The sequence below is a fragment of the Eleginops maclovinus genome, chromosome 2 (assembly GCF_036324505.1).
Source record: "Eleginops maclovinus isolate JMC-PN-2008 ecotype Puerto Natales chromosome 2, JC_Emac_rtc_rv5, whole genome shotgun sequence".
Taxonomy (NCBI): Eukaryota; Metazoa; Chordata; class Actinopteri; order Perciformes; family Eleginopidae; genus Eleginops; species Eleginops maclovinus.
This window is the reverse complement of record NC_086350.1, coordinates 11,479,679-11,495,076: the sequence shown is the minus strand read 5'-3', so window position 1 is coordinate 11,495,076 and position 15,398 is coordinate 11,479,679. Positions and strand designations below refer to the sequence as shown.

General features: G+C 38.8%; 1 long non-coding RNA gene across 1 annotated transcript; it reads left to right on the top strand.

The window, feature by feature from the left end:
• Window positions 1–247: 247 nt before the first annotated feature.
• Window positions 248–1,003, top strand: LOC134883110 (uncharacterized). Its single transcript, XR_010168233.1, has 3 exons — window positions 248–296; window positions 493–570; window positions 888–1,003. It is a non-coding gene; the product is annotated as an uncharacterized LOC134883110 (long non-coding RNA).
• Window positions 1,004–15,398: the final 14,395 nt, after the last annotated feature.

Sequence of the window (15,398 nt, the reverse complement as noted above, 5' to 3'; positions counted from 1 at the left end):
CTGCAATTTTGTAATATATTGATTTATGAGATTCCAAGCAGAAATGGCTTTTGATAACAAATATATTTAAGGCTTTTGAAATAAACTAAGTTATATATTCTGTTTTAGCTGTGTGTTATTTGTACTTAATGATCTTTGTGTCAACCTGCTTTTATTGCTCTTTTGACATTTCAGGTTCCTGCCATAGTTGTATCGACAAAGCAAACATTTACTTTGTATACAGACACATATTTCTTATTTTACAGGATTTTCTTTTTACAACACAGGAGATTCCCACCAAAGTGGAATGAACGAAGGTGAGTGTGAAGTTCAACAAGGGCAATCATTTCTAGTACCCACTGTGCGACCTTGTGGTGGAGACTTCTGTCAGACAGATTCGTGACGCATTGAACATCATTGTGCAGACCAGCATGGGAAGGGTTTGTACCATCTCAAAAAACGTTTGCCTTTATGTTTATAATGCATTTTTTGTTGCTGTGTTTCTTTTGTTAGAATCATCATCTGAACGCAGACGCTGTGCTTGTGAGAGGATCAGATCAAGATGTCGATGTTCAAGCTGGTAAAAAAAAGGTGTTTTGGCCTTACTGCAACTGCTCTTAACAATTATCATTAAGACACAGCTGTGAGTTTCACAAAAAAACTCGAAGTATGCATCATTATATCAACAGTTTGTTTGCATTGGTGTCCTACAATTGCATTTGAGCTGTGATAGCCTCTTACTGCCTCAATAGAGGCAACAGTCTCCTTATTGAAATTAGATTCTGTTTATGTTCATAGTAAAACAACAATTTGTATTTTGGGATTGTACCCTTAGAGGTTACCCAGCTGCTAAAGTGTGTCCTATAGTTTGAATATAAGACCTGCTTGTTATTCTTCTCTTTTTTCAGCTTCCTGCCAGGGACACTGAAGAAGGAATCTCAAGTGCAAGCTTTTATGTATTATCAAGAGTTCCTCCACACAGCAACCAAAGATGACCTGCTCCTGACCTCTACACAAAAGCAAGTGAGTACATCATATTCCCTGCTGCTGTTTCCCAGCATTTTGGTCTATGGACTTAAAATAACTTTTGAGGGAGCAAAGTTATCAAACCATTATGAACAAGCTGACTGTGGTTTCTCTTTTGAAAAAAACAAAACACGGACTGAGTTAGCAATCTGCCAACACAGCTTCCCTTACACAGAGAACAATGAAATACTGTAAAGACATTATTATAACTATACTTTGGAGCTTGTAAAAGTTTTTAAACCCACTCTTTGATATAAGATACAATTGTATCTGCTTTGAAATCCTGGCATTTTATTTTTGGCGAAGTCAGTTTAAATTGAGTAATATCAAGAAATATTGCATCGGTATTAAATCATGCCTGCTGAAGGCCTCCTGGGTGCGTGGGGCTAATTACTGGGGATATTTTTCTCTGGCTCAGTCTTCTGCACTGCCTCTGTCATAATCAATGAGCCTTGTAACACTCAATTAGAACATAATTGGATTTGCGTGTGTTCGAGGTGGAAAAACATCTACATTTGAGCGGACATGAAAGAACTGCTTATCTCTGTTGACAGCTGTAATGAAGTTGAATTGGGTCGGCCAGTTGTAAATTTCAGTACAATTTCAGTAAGTGTGAGCATATTCCAGCACGCCCCCTCCAGCTCTACACAGTTGGCTCGGTTTAAAAACAGCTTGGATTTACGTCATGATGTTTAATTAATAATTTACACTTTGGCACATGGCCATGGGTTAATATGAGTCCATGTGTACTATTTACATTGTTGTATCATTGTTGTTTACATTCTAGTTGAGGTGGGATAGTATGACATTGACATTCTTCTCACTTATGCTGTAAGGATCTACAATGAAGCTGCATTTACGAGGCTAAAACATATTTGAGACATATTAGTAGTAAAAGTGTCTAAGTTTAAGCCTTTGGAAGGGAGTTTCCATGACAGCAGCTGACTGACATCTGAGGCCCGGTGTTGCTAGGAGACATGCTGTCAACTTCTTGTGTGCGACTAATACAAGAAACCCTTTTTCAACAAGCTTGTACTATATTAATTATGTACTGATAAAGATTTATAAAAAAGTCTCTTGGTCCACATTTGTCAGGTCCCTGTTTGCTGTGAAGTTGTTCAATCCACTCAGAGTGTAACTCCCTCGACACAAGTGGTTTTCTTGCTACTGGTTTATTGAAGACTTCTCTCCAAATTCACTGTTTTGTGACTCGTTGGTTTGGGGAGTACAGTTTGGAAGCCTTGAGTTTGGCAAATTTGGCCATTGCCATCTTTGTTTTAGGATGTTGCCATTTTGGTTTTTTGAACAAAAAGGTGGAATTAAACATTCAATTAGACTTTTATTGAAACCAACATTTTACAATTAACTGAAAACATATTTTGAGAGCATTATAGAAGTAAGACAAAAACTCAGAGACCCCAAACATGGCGATGTCTTGTGTTAGCAACCTATCAATCACAAGGTCGTCACCCTAAAGCAAACAACACTTTTTTGTATTTTTTACTCTAAATAGGACCATCAGTCTCAAATTGAACACCGTGCTCTATTGAAGACGACTAGGAAATTGTGCTTTAAGGATACTTTTAACTTAGGTTATATTTACTTTATGTACATAACCCTTTTCCAGATGTATCATGACACACTGATTATTGTGATTAAATCTAAAAAGCCGGGCCCAAATAGTATTCTGGCTTCTAATGGATTTTAATAATCTGTGGTAGATTAGCTTTCATTTTGCTTTTTGACATCTACAGTTGATTGAATTTAAACGAGCTCTAGAAAAAAGAAAAAGAAATCCATTTCAGTCCCACAGGTCGTTTCTGTTTTGATATATTGCTGTTATTGTAGTGGGCCGGGGAGTGAAAGATTTATTTCCCAGCTTATGAGCACGGAGAATGGGATGTTATATCTAAGGAGCCTGTGACAAGTACAAATCTTCCTTATAGTTATTAAAGTGGTCGTGATCACTTTGCCGCAGACACGCCGGTGTGCAGCGCTCAGTCTCTCACGTTCCTGCTGCGACTGCCTGACAAGGCCGCCTGAATTTATGGCAGTGAGGCAGGGTCATGTTTGAGTTTCTGTGTAATAATCCTCTTTATATAACCACCTTGGCAGACACACCGCACACACTCAGGAATTTGATTTGATTTTCATGATCTGTTTATCTTAAATGACAGTTTACACCGGAGGTTTTACAGGATAAATACTTACTAGATATCATAGCTGTGTGTTGTGTGACTTGCCGGTTTATAAGGTACACCTATTATTTTAATGTGTATAAACAGTGGTGGACAAATATTAACTATTACAATATAATGCAAGGAAATTACAAATTAACCGATAATTCCCTGACAGTTTCCTCATTACTGAACAGTTAATGCTTTAAACAGATGCAATTCATTTTATGGCTGTTTCACACTTTTAAAACATTGTATTGGTGTACTTAAATAACTGTTTACCTGGTTTATGGTACTGTATCATACTTTGTAGTGAGATAAACAGCATGACACATGGTTTGAAAAAGCGAACCGAGCAAGCATTTTCTGCTTGAGTATTTATTGCTCTTTTAGATGTTGTGTGTGTGTTGGTGTGTGTGATGTTGGTGTGTGTGATATCTGTGTGATGTTGGGGTGATGCGTGGCAGTGTGATAGATGATGTCCTTGCCATGGCCTCTATTTTGTCATTCTGTGTGTGTGTGTGTGTGTGTGTGTGTGTGTGTGTGTGTGTGTGTGTGTGTGTGTGTGTGTGTGTGTGTGTGTGTGTGTGTGTGTGTGTGTGTGTGTGTGTGTGTGTGTGTGTGTGTGTGTGTGTGTGTGTGTGTGTGTGTGTGTGTGTGTGTGTGTGTGTGTGTGTGTGTGTGTGTGTGTGTGTGTGTGTGTGTGTGTGTGTGTGTGTGTGTGTGTGTGTTGTTTGGGTGGTCTGTGTGAGCATACATTTAAAGGATTTGCCGACGGGGGTCATGTCGGCAGTGGATTATTGGTTTGTTGTTGAATTTCGGATGATGAAGGTTTATCTTGTGACCTCTTTGCTTTGTTTGTTCTTATTTTGTACTTTACTCTTAAGGATTGATATTACATCGCTTGGGTATTGGGCAATGGCCAATAAACTACATTCAGCTTTTATATCTGGCTTTTAAAACAGGGAAACACAACAAATGTCTCATTTAGGAAAAGGAAAATGAAAGGCACCGTAATCAGTTTGCTCTGAAATGATGCACACACGCAATTTATCCCAGAAAACGTGCTATGAATATGCATTTTGCTGTTTAAGCAACATGTCCGATCTCAGTCTGATGGGGGATTTGCATTTCTCACATCTCAGAGTTTTTAATTATGCAATGAAATGTTATCCCAGCATGCCTACCACAATGAAAAAGAGGACATTTCAGGGCAGAGAAATACAGATTTTCTTTTTTTAGGTTTCATTTTCTGGGGACACAAGAATTAGCATCAGTGTTTTGTAGTGTTTCTGTTAAGAGATGTAAAGTGTGTGCTTTATGAAATTATTATCATATAAATACAGTAAAGCTTCTGTTTGTGGTAAAATTAAGTGTAAATGCAGTATTAAATGTAAAACATCCTACCTTTTTTTATTTTAGGATGCTGGTTGCTCTGATCACCACTGTGTTTAAAAAGAGTCATTTAACATTATATTGGATAAGGAAGAAAAAAAGGATTGCCTTTGTCTATTTTCCATAGTTAGAATCAAAGCTGAAGTGACCCTTTCATGCGGTTTGTAAATCCAACGTCTGGTTATTTTGCGTGCCTTTAGCATTATTTGAGTCTGACCATTTTTCAAAGCGTTGCAAGCTTTTTTTCTGATGAATAATGTATTCATAGTCTGAAGCTGCAGCCGCGTCTCACTGTGTGTTCAGAGCCGCTTGACTTTCACACGTCTCTGCTGAAATGAGGCTGAATCAAGAGCCTGTCTCAGATATCAACAGATGTGGGGAATATCCTGCTATGCTTTAAAGACACAGAAAATGTCTGTGATATTGGGATATTTCTAAGGCTACATGAGGAGATGAACACTTAAGTACTGCCCACACAAGTGGATTTCTGATAGTTAGACTTACATATTTTCAGGCTCTGTGTCCATTTTTGGACTATTCCTTTTAATATCATAATGATTGTTGGCATGGAAATTAAACTAAAATTAGGTGACAATATCATCTTACTGTGTATAATATTAAGCAATACAATACTAGTTTGCAATATGCAGTGTGCTATAAAGCTTGCATTTTAGTTTATTTGTGTCAGAGATTCACCCATGCCATATCCTTAAATGAATACACTATATAAGCATTAGAGGAAATCGCCCAACAATTATCAGAACATAAATCATAAGTACAACTTCCAAATGCAACACATTTTTAGGCGTTGTTAATATTACATTATAATCTCCTCAGCATGGGACCGTCTTCATTATTATTCCTACAACAGCAGTAGTTATGAAGCCTAGTGGGTCATCAATTAAGTGGATCAATATCAAGGATCACATTTCTTCCGTTGGGCACAAATGCACTTATATCTGTTTTCCTTTCATAACAGAATTCATTGTAGCAAAGCAAAGATGGTTTCTTATCAACATAATAGTTGCTTTTCTGTTTGGTCTCCTGTCAGCGGAGGGATTTTGACCCGCAGCAATAAAACATTCATATTTTTATGAGTGTTACTGAAGCAATTCTTATCTGAAAACAGAGATAATAGCTTAGTTTACTTCTGAACAAGTCAGACCATTTATGACAGAAAATAGATACTGCAGTGCCTTTGTTATAATTGGATGTAGCAACAGATAGTATCACTGCATGCAAAATCTTGATAACCTCTTTGAATGAGTTGAACATAGTTTTCTAAAACAGAAAGATTATGCATTGATTTGTACAGTGAAAAGTTTAGTTTGGTTTTCCTAAAACCACTCCTATCACTCATGTCACTGTTAATGGATGACGGTCATTGCTTTGAAGACAGGGAAGTGATCAGTGTGATGATTTGTAAAAGTCAGTTCAGCACAAATGGCCAGACGAGCGGGAATCTGGGTGTTCTCAGAAGCTGACGGTAAATCCCGTAGAGACTGTAGTGCCGTCACACCGCGTAGCTCTCCTACGAACATCACTCACGGCAGACTCCATTAGCAAAAGGCCTCGCTCCACATGTCACCTTTTGAACAAAGAGACGTGTATTCATCCAACACTAAAGGAGGAATGCTAGCAGCCATAAATAAGGTTTCAGTAAACACGGTCTGACACGAGAAAGGAGTCTTTGTAATTAATAAAAAAAACAATGTCTAACTTTTTTGGATTGGAGTATTCGCTGCAGTGCTCGACAGGAGTGTTAGATCTGTAATGAAATGACTTTCAGATTATCTGAGCTGATGTGTTTCATAGTCAGGACAAGATGATAAAAGAGAGAGGTGATTCTTAAAGACAGGAGTTGATTATCAAAGAAACATTGTGTCCCCTCCTGATACTGTTTGCACAGTGTATAATAATAATGTAAATTCTGAGGTGATTTCTGTAGTTCAGCCCACAGAGCACTATTTAGTTGTGCTCAGCAGTAAATAAAATATTGCATTAATATAGCGGTAGTGTTTTCATGCACTTTTGTCTTCCAAATATCATGTTACTGCATTTGTGATTAGGGTTTCCCTGATGTATTATCAGTATTGGTTTTGATATCCACCTGCTGTCACAATGACATCATGCTATTGATTCCCCGGATGACTGCTGGGGAGAACTGAGTCACATTTCCTGGAGAGGTTTGAGGATAAGCCAGTAAGGAAACCTCCTGCGGGCATACTTGGGGCAGGGCAGAATACATCATGTCGCTTCTTATTTTTTTTATACAAGTCTCTCAGATGCTGCTTCAAAAATGATTTATGACACACTTTTCATAACATCCCGGCCCTTACCGTATCTGCCTCAATAGGCTGCTCACAGTGTGATTGGATAATAAAAACCGCCTCTTTGAGCTCAAGGAGTCACACAGCTCTCTTTCACGTGACCTACAGCAGACCTTAATTAGTACGGCAGCAGATTGTCATTTGCATGTATGTGCCCCAGTGAGTAGAGGGGAGGTGGCGTGCATATGGGGGAAGGATAGTGGCACTTCAGGGCCCGTTTGCTTAACAGACCCCAAAGGTGCAGTCAATTCAGAAGGGTTGTTATTGTAGCTAATTATAGTGGATAAATGTATTTCATTGTTCAAAATCTTCTGTGTGTTTTACAGGTACAGTGAGTGGTTCTTTTGTGTTAAATTAACTTGAGTAAATACCCCAAAATGACCTTATTTCTCAGACTGATTTTGCGTTTTAGCACTTTTAATAGTATCAGAAATAGTCTTTGAATTTCTCCCTGTTCACCATCTTCACTGATCCATTGATGTGCGCTGCAGATAAAGAAACTCAACAGAGCGTCATTATTTCAAAGTGTGCCCTGATCCCGACAAAAGACCCGCCTTATACCTGCTGGGAATTTCTGTCTCGGGAGAACAGGAGCTGTGCAGCACTGTAAGACTCCTCCTTTTATTCAGCAGGCAGCAACATTTATATGTTACATGCCTAAGGCTGTTTGCTTTCAAGTAAAAAAAGCCTTTGTTCTTGCATTGATATAACATCTATTCTGTGGTATCATGTTGGGATGTTGTGTAGTTTTTGCAATGTACCTTTAAATGCATGTAACGTGTTTGTGATTCCACTGAATGCTGGATCATTTAGACTGAAAACACATTTTTTTTATTACATGTAAAATTGAACAGGAAAAAACAAGATACTGTGAATTAAAGCAACAAAGAGGGACTTTTTGACCAGATTTCTCCTGTTTCCTTTCATAATTATAATCAGACATGTTTTTTAATATAAAAAACACACATACTTACTTTGTTACTCTACTATATTTCAGTTGCATATGGTTTTGTCCCTCCATGAGTAAAATAACCTGGGTTAATTTGTTTTTTGTAGATCATTATCTCTATCATTTGTCTGGCTTGTTGTCAGATGTACACATGCTACGCGCCAGTTTAATATCTAACATCGTCCCTCATACTGTCTTCATGCTGCTAACTAACACTGATGCAAATATGCTCTGCAGTGATTTGCATTTAGCTGCAGACATCAATGCTCCATTGTCTAAAATCTGATTCTTCTGTATACCTGTAGTGCACCAATTCCCTCACATGATCTAATATCAAATGTATTTATTTGTTAAACACTATCCACAGAAAATGGAAGATTGTGTTTCCTCCTGTGCTCCATGTTGACCGCTCCCCTGTACTTAAGTGTCTAGTTGTTTGACAGCTAGGATCCCTGAAAGCCTCCGCTGACATCTTATTGCGCTGGGTCAGAAACTGGCAAACAGGGGTTAGCCTTCAATCTCCTCCATATCTACTCTATTCACTTCCTCCCTTTTTTTTTTACTGTCCACTATATTTCTGCTCCTTATAGAATTTCTTGCTCTGCTGTAAATTATTGACTAGTCTGCGGTCCCGTGAGACTGAGCTAGTGTGGTGTAGTTGTCCATCAGCAGCAGCTCAGAGCTTCTTTTTTTTGTGCTGTGAATCCCAAAACCAAAATGGTGGGGTTTGTTAGAGTCTAAGGTGAGGGGAAGGATAGCATTTCAATCCCTGCTTTCTAATAACAGCTACATACTGATTGAGAACATAGTGTATGAATACATACATTTTTACTGTATGAATTTGGCTGCAAACCATACACTGCATGGTTCAAACAGTAAAAAGATTTGCAAAGAATCCTATTAAATGATTTACTGTTTTTCTAGCTTTACAACAACATGTTTTTCAAGAAAAAAGTCTGATTCTTGGAATGTATTGATTGGACTGTAAGAGTGTCAAAGTGTGTGCAGTTCAATCCATTGAAGACAAGAGATCTTTAAGGTTATCAGTGAGTCCTGCAGATACAGTGCCGAGAATATTAGTATTAATATAGAAAACACTTAAAGAGTCAAGACTGGCAATATTGTTTATTTTTGCCATTTGTCAACAACAACAACAACAACAACACAACAACAACAGTGCAAAGATGAAAAATAACAATATATTAGTCCCTCTCAAATACTTTCTTTTGTCTATACCTTTGTGACCCCAAAGCCCATTTGTCCCTACTGAAGACAAATGAACATCTTTATGGTTGAGTCCATTTTCATATTAAAGTTAATTAACAATGATTTTAGTTTGAATTATTTTTGGATTAGGTTTTCTGGCACAAATAATGAAGTCATATCAACCTTTAGTTATATTGAAATAATTTATATGTGGATCAATTATTTATTTATTTATTTTCTAAACAATAAGATAACTATGGAAAATCACTGGGCTTATCCTCCCTCATGATTCAAAATGTGATGGCTCGTTCCTGTTATTAGTTACTGCAAATGTTTTGATAATCGTTACATTGATTTGGTGTATCTTCAGTGCTTTATCTCATAACTCCCCTTTACATCCATTTAACATTGAGTACTTCTCACAGTGTGGCTGAGTCATGTAAACTTGAGCATGAGGTTTTCCTGAATACAATATTTTGATAACTCTAAAAAGCTGATGTGTCGGAGGCCACCTTGTGATGAGTCTGTTTTGATCATATTTGTTTAAACTTAGTAACCTGAGGCTGCGCCCGGAGACGGCAGCTTGTGCAGGGGAATGTTGTTTCACGCGGCGTGAGGAAGACCGTGCTGCTGAAGATGAATGCTCCTTCATTGTGCTTCATTGTCCTCAACTTATTATTCCTGTGACAAGTGTGACATCACCCCCCAGCTCTGAACAGAGGTTTTTGAACAGTATTGAGTGGCTCAAGGTTGCCATCAGATGTGACTTTAAATTGGCTTGAATCCCTGCTATGAAAAGCCGCTGCTGCACGTACAGCGGTATGTGTTGTGAAATTACCTGTTGCTTAGGAACCAGTGTGACTTGGTGCTTGAAAGCAGGCTTTGCCAAGGTCTTTGAACACAGGAATTCATCTACAAGAGTTTGTCAAATGTAAATTATTTATACTTTCTATGTACTCTATGATTACTTTGTGGCTCACATTTTCATATCGTATCTTCTCATTTTACTGAAGAGATCCTTATTTTGACTATTTTTAAGAGATCTGGTATTTTTTTCATCTCTTGTTGTTCTTATATGAACTGATTGTTAATGAATCAGTCTAAATGGTGTTACTCATCCACTACTTAGCATATTGTTTTTATTGTTACATCGTATGCACATTTCACAACCGTTTAAAGGGATGTGTGAAAACATTTTTTCAGGTTACTGGATGTGGGTGATGAAGAGGCATTAGAAATATGGCCCGCATGTTTGGCCCTGGAGCACGGGTTGTCATTGTGGCTTTGTATGGTGATTAAATCCTTCTTCACTGAGGGTTCAATGCTTCACAGGTGTTTGAAATATGCATAGCTGAAGTGTTACGCAATACTCATTTTTTAGGATTATACAATCCCAATAATACACATAAACATAAACACTGTCTAGGACTTGTCCCATTGTTCATCTCCGGTGAACCTGACTGCACTTTCACCAGTTTGATTGATCCTCTTTTTTAGCTCTTTTTTTTTTTTGTTTACATGGTATTTCATGGAAAATTGTACTTAAATTCTGGTGTTTCTAAAGAGACCTGATCACTTAAAAAAGAAAGAAACAAAACTAAAAGTTGGATAAAGCTTTGTCGGAGTTCTGCAGTTCATATTAAAATACCAATTTCGCAATAGTTGGCTTTTGAAATAATGGTGTTGAATATGTTACTCTCAGTGAGCACATTCAACTATGAGGAAAAGGAGGGAAATTCTTGATAATAAATCTCCAACTGAAATTAAAGGTCATCCAGAAAGTGCTCAAAGCCTTTACAATTAAGATAATCAGACGCCAAATCACAGCTCTTGCCAGAGATTTAAAACAACAATGATTCTTTCTTATATGATTATAGACAGAGACAGACACTCATGCAGACGTGTTGCTGTACTGAGAATTGTACTGGGTGGAATTTGCAGTCAATGATTTTTAAAAGTAGCTAATCAACGTCTTATTATACAGCGGCAAAATATAGAAGTCTTTTCTTGATTAGGGAATACTGCTAAAGTAAGTGTAGTGGTCACCTTCCTACCCTCTCTCCCTGATTAGCACTCCCACTGTGAGGCAAAGCGCGGGTGGAACGAAGGCGGCAGACGCAGTCGCCATCAGCGGGGGCAGCATCAGAGGAACTGCAGCACTTCAAATGGAGGTTTTCAAGGCATACAGTCATACATTTTTCATCTGCAACCCGCTTTGAGGCAAGAGAGGGGGCAGGCTCCAATTGAAGGCTTCTAACAACAAACCAGGGCTTTGGGAGGCAAAAGGTAGACGGGGGAAGGGCACTTGAAATGAGAAACAACAAAATCCTTTGTTTACAATAGACGAACAAGGAGCTGTTGACAAAGTCAATGTGGCTGCTGAAGTCAGCAGAGTAGCAAACATCACATCGGCAATCAAAAAGATAATGGCAGAGCAACAATTGTGTAAACTGTATGCCTCAAATAATTGCTGCCACATCAACAAACTTGAAAAGATTCATAACAATTTGTTTTTGCAGGCATCTTTATTGATGGCGTCGACACTGAATAGATGTTTCTATAAGGGCGACAATTGCCAGTATCTTGTGAGCAAATACTATACATGTTTTAAAAATCCCATAAACAGAACGTACAAAAACCAATAGGCTATTAATGGCTTGACCATGCAATTGAATAAACTCTCTCCCTATGATGTTGTCAACATTTACAGTGTTCGATTGTACAGGTGTACCTAAACAAATTCACAGATTTTCACACAGCAGTTCATTGATTTCCTTGAAATTACTTCCTCAAAAATGAGTTATATTGGTGCTGAGCTTTTATTTTGAAATGCACATGTAAGCAGTTCTTGAAGCCTTCAGTATAATAATACATTTTATTCCAAGCTTGAACTACAGGCAAATGTGTATTTTTAGCACAGTCCTTTTGGTAGCCGGTGTCTTAATAGTATGCTTTAAATATTGAATGGGCACTTCCAAGAACCTGCTCTTCAAAGACGGCACACTATCTCTTTCAAAATGCAGAAACGTTAATATATTTCTTATCGCTGTACAACTGAACTTCTCCCAAATCATCCTGGGCCTCAGTGTCATCTGATCCGGGCGATTCTTTATCTGCGGGGTGAATCTGAAATATGAACCTGTGCTTGGGTAAATACATCCTGGCCTTAAAACGCTGTCCCGCATCCCATAAACAGACAGTGGAGATCTGCAGAGCGCCTGCAAATTTAATGACTGATTTTCCCGGCACTGCTGAGTCCTCTGGGTGCAGAGCCTGTCTGGATGCTAATGTAGCCTGACATCTCCATCCTTGTTTAAACAACCTCTATTATCCTGAATGGAATACTGCATCGGCAAATTAAAGGCAACTCGCATCTGAACTCTAGTGTTCTACTTTCTCTGTACACTCAGATCTCAGCCTGGTCTGGTTTGATCCTGAAAATATTGTGTAGGCAGATGTGGAAGATGAAAGCACTTTCAACACAAAAATCACGATTTTACTCATTTACTGTTCAGTCAAGTTCTTATGTATGCAGCGTAGATTAGGGGATTCAACACGTCAAGTACAATTCAGCGACGGATGATGTTTCATACTAAATGTATCATGATGCATTTCACACATTAACGTATTGTCTCAACTGAAAGAAGTGACACAAGCTTGGTGTAAATTCTGTGAAACTCAACACATCTTCACATTAACTCCCCTGTAAGTTTCATTTTTCTGACTTCAGACGATATTTAAATGAAAATGAATAACAATGTAGTCATTGTTGGGGAAATGTTTTCCTGGGCCCATACCATTGACCCAGTATATCTGGTTTTACTGCCCTCGTTGAGCACAGGCCTGCAACCTTGTGGTGCTGTGCTCTCAGGTTCGTCTCTCCTTACTCCTGCCTGTTGGTGTCAATCTTCAGAATTGGTCAGGCAACCGTTGTGTCAACTCATGGCTGCAGCGAATGTCTTGTCAAATCTCCAGCCGTAACTTCATAATAAACCTTCAGTGTTTGCCATCAAGTTCCAGCTCTCCCGTGTCTCTCTGAGTTTCATCTCTGTTGCTTCAGAAGTCTCCATTACAGTCATTGCAAATTCTGCTTGACAGAGGCCTCTTGATTACTGCAGTAGCCAATTGATGTGCAGTAATCCAAGTTATCCATGCCTGATTCCTGGTCCTTTGTTTGGGAATTTGGAACAGATGTTCCTCTCAGAGTCTTTGGCCTTAGTGAGAAAAAACTAATTTCTTATATAGTCAATTGGTTAAAGTCTATTAATCCCAGCCTGCAAGCCAGCCTGACTTTAGTGAGCGATGATGGATATATGTATGTATACTGTGGTGAGTCCAGATCCAGCAGTGGCATCCAGATGAAGCTATGCATTTGTTCAAGAGATTAGAGGCAGCGTGGTGTCACAAGGGCAGTCAGGCCTCAAGCTGTACGACGGAAGCAGGTGGCACGTTTTCTACGTCCAAGCTAAGAGGGATTAGGCCTCTGGAGGGAGAGAGAGCATATTTGATTAGCCTGTTCAAAGGTTCGGGGGGAAGCTGGCCTGTTCATGTGATTAGCTTGAGCTGGACCGATTTCTGAGGAGGTGTGTTTTGTAACGTCTTGCGAAAGAAAACGCTGTTATTTCAATGGAAATGACCTCTTAGCTTTGTGCCTTCTCTGAAATTTATATAAGTCAGCTACTTGTGTGCACACAGTATGAAAATTTAAAATATACTGCACCAAGAACTTGATAAATGGTTATTGCACATATGCTTGAAACAGGAGTCTCAATTTGAACACTGTCATTCAAAACATCAACATTTTCCAATGACCTTCATCTCTGTTTATACAGTTCATAATGAAGTTACTTTGTTGGTAAATCCCAAAAGCATTGTTCTTGTGTATTTTAATGTACAAAAAAAACCAACATAATATTTAACAATACACCAACATAAATCTCAGCTGTGTGGCGTAAAGTTGCAGGACGGAGAATTCTCAAAAACTAGCTGAATAAGAACATTGGAAATCACATAAGTGTTATTTGATCAGCATACTGCATATGTTTGCATCTCTGCGTTCACAGGCAGGGTAGAGTGGCGATGGTAGGCGGGGGCGTCAGGAGGTGACCCACTGCACCCACCAGCCCACACACTGCGCCTCCTGGGAGAAGAGGACTCCGGGAGCTGCATGCCTACGGAGAGTGTGAGCAGCCAAAGAGTACAGCACTACCGCACAGAACAGAGTTATCAGGTGATGTTGTGTGGGCTCGGTTTCAGATCGCACATTACAGCACAAAGAGCTCAGAACACAGAACATGATCTGTCTGGGTCGAGGGTTACCATCTCGCTGTGGCTCATTTTATTAGGATGATTTTTGGCGAATCCCTACTGAATTTTAATTGTTACTGACATGCTAAAAGCCATAAATGCTTTCAGGCGATCTGACTCTATCTAATGTTCAAAACAAACTGGTCTTTTAATCTTGTAATTGAATGTGGTAGACAAGAAACAGGGAGGAATTTCTGTTATTTTATCTACAGATGCATTAAACTGTTATAAATGCAGAGCTCTGGAGCAAAGCATTGTAATCATCCCTGCACTTTGTCAATGCCGCGCCCTGGAAGGAGTAACCAGCAGAAAACATGACTTACTTTATAACTGATATGAGATGTCATGGTTGACTGAGATCAAGGCTGTGTGTGTGCAAGAAATCGTAAAACTGGGAAGCTGTTTGTAAAGCTTTGTTCCAGATAATACACATCATGCTAGCTCAAGCTGATGTTAAGATTGAATGCCTCTAGTGCTTTGTATGTCTTTTTTGTGCTGTAATCTTTCAATTTCACACTACTGTAACTGACTCAAAGTGAACTAAAGAGCTCTGTTTAAATGCAATGATGCAAATTTGTCTTCAGAAAGTCCTCATAATATTTAGGAAATGTGGTTTTCTTATCCCTGCGTTCAGTACAACTAGCCTTTCAAGTACTGACTGAATTCCCAACATCAAGAGAAGGAAACACATCGAAATGCATGTCTCTGATGTCCCTCTGTCGCTTAGAAAAAAACATTCATTTGTAGGTGAAAATGTAGACTTATGCTTTGAGAAACTGTTGCACTTGACTGGTCTCTTTCTGGATGTTAATGCATTATATTTTCCAGTAGCTTGTGGGGAGTATTGCAAGCAAAATATGCATATATGTGTAAAAATTGCATTACCTAGATGTGCAAAGTGGCCCAGTGGATGATAATTGTCGAGCATGGGTCTGTGTATTCATGGGGCTCGGTGTCTGCCTGTCAAGTGACAGCATAATTACACACAAAGCTAAATAAGACTGTGAATGAGTACGCAGAGTGATAGTA